The following is an 11,079-nucleotide window of genomic DNA, read 5'->3' on the forward strand; positions in this document are numbered from 1 at the left end:
ACTGCCAGTCCAGTAACTTTAGCCTATCTTATTGGGTATCTACCAAATGTCTTGTCCTGATTGGTCCATAGCATTAGGATTACGCAGCACGTTGTGACGTAGCTGGCTGTTGGAAGCATACGCCTTACTGAATGCAGCATGTTTTCCTGCTCCCGCAGTCTTCAATTAAAGATTAGTTTTCCATGTCGTCGTCCTTATACATTTTGTACCTAGCGTGAGTACAAAACACTACAGGGCTCTGTGATATAAAGTCCCAATGATTGTCACACACACAACTGGGTGCGGTGAAATTTGTCTCTGCATTTAACCCATCCCCGATGGGAGCAGTGGGCAGCAGCGGTGCCGCGCCCGGGATGTGATTCCACTTGGAGTAGGTATCAGGTTTAACTTTAACTTTCAGTTGCGCGGGGCTGTGGCGCATGCGCACTTTCGCTCTCTGATTGCTCTCCGAGCGGCTTCACGGCTTCTCCTCCGTGTAGCTGACTGGAGGAATACATGAATAAGTGAGCGAGGCACTGGACAGCCCGGCCGATGTTCTGCCCTCTAGAGCCATATACTTCTCAATGATTGGTTCATTCAGCTCCGCACACAACAAGTGTCATTCATATCAATCTTCCGGGCCGCACTAACGTTAAGCTTTCATATTAAAACAGGGCCGCAAATTATCGTCCCAGAGAAGGCAGTTGGCCCGCGGTCCACGAGTCTAAGACCGGTGGTCTAGTCTACTTGTAAATAAATTTATAAATAAATAGCAATACATTTAGAGCAGGGTCGAAGAGATCTCTTGTGGATACTAATCATTACCATACTGAATCAAATGGACTAAATTAAGCAGGACACGGTTGAACATTTATAACACAATGACAATGGGGAGGGGCGGCACAGTGGTTGGTTACCATGTCCACCTCACAGCGCAGAGGTTGTTGTTGTTTGATTCCCACTCCAGCCTTCCTGTATGGAGCTAGCATGTTCTCCCCATGCCTGCGTGAATTTCCTCCAGGAACTCCGGTTTCCTCCCACATTTCAAAAACATGGGTGGTATGCCTATTGCGCTTTCTAAATTGCATGTATGTATGTATTAGTGTGAGTGTGAATCGTTTGTATGCCTGACAAATGGCTGCCAACCAATGGAGGATATGCACGTGACGTCACAGACCGGCCAACGTTTTTTTTTTTTAGCATTGTATAGGTGGCACATCGTGGCAAGTTGTTACGTAGGCAACTTAAACAATGGTGAAGAGTTGTTGTGTCATAGGGTGTGCCTATCACTTCCAAAAGAGCGACACCAAGAAGTTATATCGGTTCCCTGCGGACCAGACCAGAAAGGGTAGCTGGGTGGCGGCGCTTTGTAGGGCGGAACATGGCCGCAACAGCTCCAAGTTTTTGGAAGCCAACTATTTATTCGTACATCTGCTCAAATCACTTTGTGGGAGGTACGTAATCTTGTTTTATTGACGTCAACATTCATCTGTGAGGTATTGCTTGGATATTCACTTTTTCTTGCTGCTACTCGGCCATGACCTAAGGAATGCATAATTACACAGTTTCATTATAGTATGTTTGTCCAATTGCTAGTTTCTAATAATTAGATTGTTCACATATCTACAATTATAAGTCAGATTCATCCATTGTCACTGGCAGATACACCCAAAGATCAGTTCGGCCCCACCTGAAACACCAAACTGGATCCACCACTTTCCATTTTTACATCAAGCTTGTCTGAAAAACAAAATATACTATTTCAGGTGCAAAGAGTGATGACCCTCTTCATCCTGCCTACATGCCAACTTTGTTCTTGTTCACATCTTCTGAGAAGAAGAAGAGGAAGGAGGCATCACTGCACTGCCACAAACGCGCCGAGAGACTCGATGTAAGGAGGACACCGGCGCAGGATGCAAGTGAAAGCATCACATCAGAATGTAGTAAATATACCATTCTATATGAATCTTGAACATAACTGTTTTGATGCATTTTCATTTTTTGCTCTACACATAAAAAGAACTCATTTTTCATAATTGATCTTCCTTCTATTATTTGAATGGACATCAACATCAAGTAAACATGTTAGTACATACTACATAGTAGTTTAATATGTCAACTATTAACATTTTTATGTCTTCCCAGATGTTGAACCGGATGGCGAGCCAGGTGTGTCAACACAGACGGATGTGGAAGTGAGGCACATCAATGAAAAAGAAGCAGAGATTGATGCTCTCCGAGCTGAGGTGGAGGCACTGAAGAATAAGACGTGTCTGCTAGATCAGCACACATTTGAGAATGATGATAAGGCAGTCATATTCTACACTGGTCTCCCCAACTATGCGACACTCATGCACTTGTTCAGCTTCCTCCTTCCTTATGTACAGCGCTCCGTTCGGAATGTTCTTTCTCCCTTCCAGCAAATGATCATTTTTCTCATGAAGCTTCGACTGAACCTGTTCATGCTGGACCTTGGATACCGTTTCAACATCTCCCAGTCACCTGTCTCAAGGATCACTTCACTGGTTTCTTTTATATCAAACAAATTGTTTTAGGTTCTTTACATGACATGTTTCGGCGGTTTCTTCTGCCTTCATCAGAGTGTCACAGATGTGATAGTGACGCGTCTTTATCAGCTGATGGATGATGATGAAGGCGTGGCTCACCTGTCAGATTTGACAGGTGAGTCACGCCCTCTGCTGTCCATTCACCTCTCCAGAATGCTGTTCCAGGTTGTAGAGAGCATATAGGCTCCCTCATCCCTGTTGGTGGTCCTCGGGCCCCGCTTGCGGATCTCAATGGCCTCCCTGATCCAACGCTGATGTTTATTTTCTTCAGTGCGGATGACTCTGGCCTTTTCCCAGTCCATGATGTGGTTTTCTCTTTTACAGTGATCGGTTATGGCTGACTTGTAGTGCTCCTGTTCTGCTTGTAGTTTTATTGCTCTTGTTTGTCTTGTTGCCGTCTCCTTCTCACACTCCTTCTTGTGTTCTATTTTTCTTGTGATGAAGTTCCTCCCTGTCTCCCCGATGTATGATTTATTGCATGATTTGCATGGAATTTCGTATATGGAATTGCATTTGTTTTCCGGGTTGACTTTGTCTTTTGGGTGGACCAGTATTTGACGGAGTGTTGTATGTGGTTTGATAGGTGTGGTTATGTTGTGTTTATTCATGACTCTTTTGATGCATTCCGTAATTCCTCTCACATACGGCAAAATCACCATTCCGCTGGGTTCTTGTTTCCGTATTTGTTTCTTTCTTTTCCCCTGTGTTTTGTATCTTTTGTTTTTTACCTGTTCTGCACCTTTGGTTATTGCCCATTGTGGATACTGACATTTTTTGAGTGCATGTTGTATGTATTGTTTTCCTGTGCTATGTCCTCCGGATCCGTGATTATTGTTGTGCGTTCGTATAGTGTTCTGACAACTGACAGTTTATGTATAGTTCTGATGTCCAGAGGAGGTATTGGTCGGTGTGTGTGGGTTTTCTGTGTACTTTTATTTTTATGTCTCCGTTGTCTGTGTGGTGTATGTTGATGTCTAGAAACGCTATGGCTCGGTCTGTTTCTTCTTCATGGGTGAATTTGATGTTACCGGTGGTGTCTATGGTGTTGAGATGGTCTGTGAGGTGTTGTGTATGTCCTGTTTTTGTTTTTTCTAGAATGTCATTGACGTAGCGTCTCCATAGCGTGGGTTTGTATGTGTCCGGAGCTGTTAAGAGTGTCTTTTGTTCCAGATCTTCCATAAAAAAATTGCACATGATGGCAGAAAGAGGGGCTCCCATGGGGAATCCCTCTTTTTGCCTGTAAATTGTGTTTCTGTAATGAAAGTATGTGGAGGTGGCGATGAAGTGGAGTAGTTGGGTGATGTCCTGTGCTGTTAGGTTTGTGCGTTTCTTAAGTGTCCTGTCTGCTGATAGTCTGTCATGTACTATGTGTATGGTGGCATGTGTGGGTGTTTTTGTGAAGAGTGAAATGACGTCGTGTGATATGAGCATTTCATCTTTCTGTACCTTTACGTGTGTGAGTTCTGTGGCGAGTTGTTTTGAGTTTTTGCAGTGTCGATCCGTGAGTCCTAGTAGTGGTTTTATTATTTCTGTGAGTGCTTTTGAAAGGTTGTATGTGACTGCCCCTATGCTGTCTACGATGGGGCGGAGAGGTGTATCTGGTTTATGAATTTTTGGTGTGCCATAGATTCTGGGGATGATGTTTGCTGTGGGTATTGTCATGCGGTCGCGTTTAATTTTCCGGGTTTCTGTCTCGTCGATGTCGTAATTTTACTTCCGGTTTTATTTTGTCATCCCTTCCGTTTCAGTTCGTGTTTCCTTCCTCGGTGTTGGTTGTCTTGTCTTCCCTGATCCCGATTGTGTGCACCTGTGTAATTGACAATAATGGTCAGCACCTGTGTCCACGCCCTTTTGTGTGTATTTAGTCCGCGTCTTCCCCTTGTCCTGTGCCAGTGTGTCTTGCCTCGTCCCGACCACCAGCGATTCCTTGATGTCCGAGCTCTCAGTAAGACCCCTCCTCTTTGTCTCGCCACCGAGCGACGCTTTTGTTAGTACTGTGATTCCCATAGCCTTTTTGTCTCGCCTCAGTGCGACGCCTTTTGTTTGTACTTTTTGCCACGTGTTTTCCCTCGTAAGAGGCGTTTTGATTTGTACTTTTAGCCTTTTATCTCGCCTCAGTGCGACGCCTTCTGTTTGTACTTTTAGCCACGTGTTTTCCCTCGCAAGAGGCGTTTTGATTTGTACTTTGGATCAGTGTGCTTGCTGGAATAAATCCAAGAAAGAAACGACTCTGCATCCGAGTCCTTTGCCTTGTCCCGTGCCTGACAGTTATTAAGTGATTGTATGCCTGTTTATTTTATTTTCAATGAGTAGTGGCTTGAGTAATGCTTTGAGTTTGTTTTTCTTGTCTTCTGTTGGGTCTTTTTGTACTACTTCGTAAGTGTCATCCTGTAGTAACTGTTGCATTGATTCTTCGTAAGTGTCTGTGTCTATAATTACTGTTGTTCTACCTTTGTCCGCTGGGAGGATTGTAATGTCTTTATTTTTTGCTAGTGTGATCATTGCGTTTACTTCCTGTTTTGTAATGTTACTGGGTGGTGATTTAGCCGTTTTTAAAATACCTGCAACTTCATTGCGTAGTGCTGCTTTTTGTCCTGGGTTATGTATTTTTTCGCATGCCAACTCCGTGGCTAAAATGAAATCATCGACGGGTATGTTTTTGGGTGTGATTGCGTAGTTGAGTCCTTTTGCTAGTATGCTGCGTTCTGCCTGGGTGAGTTTGTGGCGTGACATATTGTGAATCAATTTATCGTTGATATGTGTGTGGTCCGGTTGTGCCTTCTTTTGTGCGATGAGTCTGTCCAATTTCCCGATGTGTCGCTTTTTTGTGGCAGCGAATTCCTGTTCGTGTATATTATCTAAATGTCTGTGTAGTGTTGTTTCTGTGTTGTTGTCCAGGGCATACCGGTGTTTGAATTGTTCCGTCAGCCGCTGTAGTTCATCGTTGATGTTGTTGAGTTTGTTGGTTGTGCAGCGTATCCGTTCTTTGACCAGAGTCATCCGCACTCTTCTGATAATCCTTTCCGCATTCCTGGTCGGGATTGGGTTCTTGATTGTCAGGCTGGCCGGCGTTACCTCTTCGTCTCGGCAGCGTAGATTGAACCTCAGGTGGTTCCTGTAGTGGGCTCGTTTTTTCGTCAGCTTTTCGAGGAGGCGAAATTCCTTGACGCAGTTCTCTCCATAACTTCTTCGTAATAATTGTACTAAGTTCATCTTGTTTTTCCTTGTTTTAATCACTTCACTGGTTTCTTTTATATCAAACAAATTGTTTTAGGTTCTTTACCTGACATGTTTCGGCGGTTTCTTCCGCCTTCATTAGAGTGTCACAGATGTGATAGTGACACGTCTTTCTCTGCTGATGGATGATGGATGAAGGCGTGGCTCACCTGTCAGATTTGACGCCGAAACATGTCAGGTAAAGAACCTAAAACAATTTGTTTGATATAAAAGAAACCAGTGAAGTGATTAAAACAAGGAAAAACAAAATGAACTTAGTACAATTGTCTCAAGGATATTTTGTAAATGGCTAGATGTTGCGTATGATAGGCTGGCTTGGCTCATCAAGTGGCCAGACCGGGATGGGCTTAGGAATAGCATGCCAGAAGTCTTTAAAACCACTTTTCCTAAGTGTGTGGCTGTCATGGATTGTTTTGAAATCTCAATAGAACGAAGTGCCGACTTCAATGCTCGTTCTTCCTCTCAACTACAAACAAAATTACACTGTGAAATACCTTGGTGCAATAACACCGCAGGGCAGCATCAGTTTCATTAGTTTAGGCTATGGAGGGCGTGCTTCAGACAAGCAGATCACAGAGGAAAAGTGGCCTCCTCTTTTACTGGGTGACCAGGTCCTAGCAGATAGAGGATTCACAGTGCAAACCTCTGCTGGCATCAGATATGGAGAGGGAGTTATGCCAGAGTTCACTAGGGGTAAGAAGCAGCTGCAGGGAAGGGCTGTGGAGCAAAGTAAGAAGGTGTCGCATGTGAGGATTCATGTGGAGAGGGTCATTGGCCTGCTTCGGCAGAAATCTGTGATTCCGGAGGGCACAATACCACTGGCATTGATCAGAAGTGCGCAGGATAAGGTGGATATGATCGTCACAGTGCGTGTTGCTCTTTGTAATATGTGTCCATCTGTCGTCCCACAGTGGGGCGAGTAAATGGCCAGTAAAAGAGGCGTATGTGTCATCATCATCGGTTTAAAGTCCGTTTTCCAGGCGCAGCTGGGTTTGACGGTACTTGTATGTGTATGTGTGTACTTGTAAATGTATTTGCATGGTTTGTCTGTGATAAAAGAACTAGTAAAATAATCTACAAGTGAAGCCAAAATGAACGTAATACAACTATGTATTTGCATACATTTGATTGCAATCAAAAACAGCATTTCAGAGACACTGGAACACACATGCTTGACATACATGACCAACATGACACACGTGACCTGCATCATGATCGTTCTCATCGCTTTGTGAACACATGAGCGAGCATCTGAGGCAGAGCGACCTTCACCATGAAGGTCGCTACCTTTGACAGATGCTGCTCTACATAAGCTCGGTCCTGTGCCACTCTCACCACCAAGAGAAACCTTTCAGTATACACGACAAAGTCGCAGTAGAGGCGGTTGCACACATACATCTGAAGCTGCAACTGATAGTGATACTCATGAGTCACCTTCAGGTGAGGCCGCCCATCTGAACCTACTGCCAGACAGCATGCTGGGTCGTTCAGGAACTCATCCAGGGATGAGTCTCTGGCTTTGTAAGGGCACTTCACCTCCACCACCCCGTCCCCACAACAATCACAGCGGCACCTCAGTAGACACTACAAGGCCGGTCTTACCCAACACCACATGCCTGGGGCTCTTCTCCACTGTGGCTTTGTATTCAGAAAGTGCTGTCTCCTCTTTCTGTCGCCCCCAGCTTATAGCTGGTGTGCGAAGTGGGGATGGCTCAGTAGTGCATGTTGAATGCACCACTGACTTGGTGCATCCACATTTTTCGCCACCACAGCTTTGAAATTGGATGCCGTCACTCTACCCGCCCGCACTTTGTGCGACAGTCTGGAGGCACCCTGCTTCCTTGTGGGGCAAGCAGCATTCTCAGAAGCTTCTGCTGAGCATGACATCCTTTCCAGCACTTCCTCTGCCCTTCTCTCCAGTTCCTCTCTAGGCTCAGCCACCAAGGCAGTATCATACAGCCGAGAGAGCAGCAGAGGCAGAACAGGTGCTGGTGGTGGCTGGTATCCAGGAGGAATCCATCCTTTCAAGATGGCGGCGCGTGCACACGCAGCGGCCACTCTCTGTCCCCTCAGTACGGTGATTTGTTCGTCTAATGAGTGTTCGTCCGACAGTCTTGTGTGTTCGTCTCGTCGTGCTTTATCGTGCTACAAGTACAGCAGGCAGGTTCTGCTTGACATCGGCAGAAGTGGGTTTTGCGGCGTTCTGGACTTTGAAGCGTCGACATTAAAGGCGCTCAGACTGCTACGTCCTGAAACGTCGCCGACCTCACCCGCTATTCCTCCCCCGGTTGGGTGCCGTCGGAAACGGTGTGCGAGGAGGCAGAAGAGGGGCAAGCGCGGAGGCGTCCGGGCCAGGCTGGCGGCCAACCCAGCGCGACCGGCGGTGCCCTCCATTCTTCTGGCGAATGTTCGATCGCTGGACAACAAAATGGATTACGTTTGCCTGCTGAGGTCTACGAACCGGACGGTGCGGAATTGCTGTGTGCTCGTGTTCACCGAGACCTGGTTGAGTGACAACGTTCCGGACTCTGCCGTGCATCTGGAGCGGCTAGCGTGCTATCGGGGCGGACCGTGCCATTGTACGAGGGGGAAAGTCGCGAGGAGGTGGAATATGCGTCTACATCCGAGAAGAATGGTGCCGGGACTCTGTGGTGGTATGTAAGCACTGCTCGCCGCTTGTGGAGTTTGTGATCATTAAGTGCCGTCCTTTTTATCTGCCGAGGGAATTTACCGCGATTCTGCTAGTCGCGGTATACATCCCGCCTTCCAACATCGAAGGAGACAGGATCGCGGCGCTTGGTGAACTGTACCAGGCTGTCAGCGAACAGCAAACAGCGCACCCTGACGGTTTCACCATCTTCGCTGGAGACTTCAATCATGCACACCTGAAGTCTGTTTTCCCGAGGCTTCACCAGCATGTTCCTTTTCCGACACGTGGAGACAGCTTCCTGGACCTAGTCTACTCGGCGCAAAAGGGAGCTTTCAAAGCCACCCCCCTCCCCCATCTGGGGCTTTCTGACCATCTCACCGTTTTGCTTTTGCCCGCATACAGACAATTGGTAAAGGCATCCAGGCCGGTTCGGAGGCGGGTTCGAGTGTGGCCTGAGGGTGCCTCCGATGCACTTCGTGACTGCTTCGACACCACTGACTGGGACTTGTTTAAGCAGGCAGCCACCTACAACGATTGGACGGACATAGAGGAGTATACTGACTCTGTTACCTCTTACATCACAAAGTGCAACGATGATGTGACTTGCTCGAAATCCGTCGTCACTCGTCCGAACTGGAAGCCGTGGCTGACGGGGGCTGTCCTCAGACTGTTGAGGGCCAGGGACAAGGCTTTCAGAACGGGGGATGAGGCTGGCTTGAGGACAGCGAGGGCCGACCTGTCCCGAGGCATCAAAGAAGCGAAGAAGGCGTTCTCGTGCAAGGTCTCCACCCACTTCAAGGACAGCAAGGACGCACGTAGCCTTTGGCGGGGCATTCAGACCATCACGGACTACAAGCCCGCGCCGAGGAGCTGTGAGGGCGACGTCCGTCTGCTGAACGATCTGAACCGCTTCTTTGCTTGCTTCGACGCCCAGAACAGCACTTGCCCGCTGAAGACCACTCCCCCCCCACACGAGCAGCCCCTGCGCCTCTCTGCCGACGGTGTGAGGAGGGCGCTTGCCGCTATTGATACCCGTAAGGCGGCGGGCCCTGACAACATCCCGGGTCGAGCGCTGAAGGACTGCGCTGGGGAGCTGTCGGGTGTCTTCACGGACATCTTTAACGTTTCCCTGCAGCAGGCCATCGTCCCCTCGTGTTTCAAGGCTGCCACCATCGTTCCTGTGCCGAAGAAACCTGCACCGTCCTGCTTCAATGACTACCGCCCTGTGGCACTGACGCCCATCATCATGAAGTGCTTTGAGCGGCTGGTCATGGAGCACATCAAGTCCGTTCTTTCCCCCACCATTGACCCTTTCCAGTTTGCGTACCGTGCCAAGCGGTCCTCTGAGGATGCCATCTGCTCTGCCCTCCACTCGGCCCTCACCCACCTGGAGAGAAAGGACTCATATGTGAGGTTGCTGTTTGTGGACTTCAGCTCTGCCTTCAACACCATTGTGCCGCAGCGACTCATCTCCAAACTCGACGAGCTGGGCCTCAGTACCTCCCTCTGCAACTGGCTACTGGACTTCCTCTGTCAGAGGCCTCAGGTGGTGCGTGTTGGCGACAAAATCTCCGCCAGCATCACGCTGAGCACGGGGGCCCCCCAGGGCTGCGTGCTCAGTCCATTGCTCTTCACCCTGCTGACGCATGACTGCTCTGCGACCTACAGCGACAACCGCATAGTGAAGTTTGCTGACGACACGACTCTGGTGGGTGTCATCACGAAGGGCGACGAGACTCGGTACAGGTCGGAAGTTGACCTTCTGACCACATGGTGCAGGGACAACAACCTCCTGCTGAACGTCAATAAGACCAAGGAAATCATTGTTGACTTCCGGAAGGGTCACACAACACACCTGCCGCTGATCTTCGACGGTGCTGTGGTGGAGAGGGTGAGCTGCACCAAGTTCCTGGGGGTGCACATCAGTGAGGACCTCTCCTGGTCCGCAAACACCTCGTCGCTGGCAAAGAAAGCGCAGCGCCGCCTGTACTTCCTGCGGAAGCTCAGGCGTGCATATGCTCCTCAGGCAGTCCTGTCTACATTCTACCGTGGCACCATTGAGAGCGTCCTCACATGTTGCATCGCTGTCTGGGGTGGTAACTGCACTGAACAGAACTTGAAGGCCCTGCAGCGCATAGTGAATACGGCTAGTAAGATTATTGGTGCTTCGCTCCCCTCCCTGAAGGACATTTACACCTCCCATCTCGCCCGCAAGGCAACCTCGATTGCCAGAGATGTGAGTCACCCGGCTCACTCTTTGTTTGACCTTCTGCCCTCTGGGAAGAGGTACAGAAGCCTGCGCTCCCGCACCACCAGACTCGCCAACAGCTTCTTTCTCCAGGCTGTTAGGGCCCTGAACTCGCTACCCCCTTCTGCGTAGCGTGCGGCACTGTTGCGCTATTTTCGGGAATGTCTGCTGTACGCGCACTTGCTCCTTTTTTTTCTGCTCCTCTTATTTATTTAGTTATTGTTGTGTTATTTATTCATTATTTATTCAGCACGCTTTTGTTGTACTTGTTTACTTGTTTGTCTGTTGTGAGCCATGTCTTGTCACCGTGGGATAGGGGGGGACGAAATTTCGGTTTCTTTGTGTGTCTTTGGCATGTGGAGAAATTGACAATAAAGCTGACTTTGACTTTGACTTTG

At 48.4% G+C, this 11,079-nt stretch overlaps 1 pseudogene; it reads left to right on the forward strand.

The window, feature by feature from the left end:
- Positions 1-1,780: 1,780 nt before the first annotated feature.
- LOC148400127 (uncharacterized) lies at positions 1,781-6,706 on the forward strand (annotated as a pseudogene).
- Positions 6,707-11,079: the final 4,373 nt, after the last annotated feature.

This window comes from Syngnathus floridae, chromosome 3 (genome assembly GCF_059516105.1).
Source record: "Syngnathus floridae isolate MCC-2025c chromosome 3, RoL_Sflo_1.0, whole genome shotgun sequence".
NCBI classification, from domain to species: Eukaryota; Metazoa; Chordata; class Actinopteri; order Syngnathiformes; family Syngnathidae; genus Syngnathus; species Syngnathus floridae.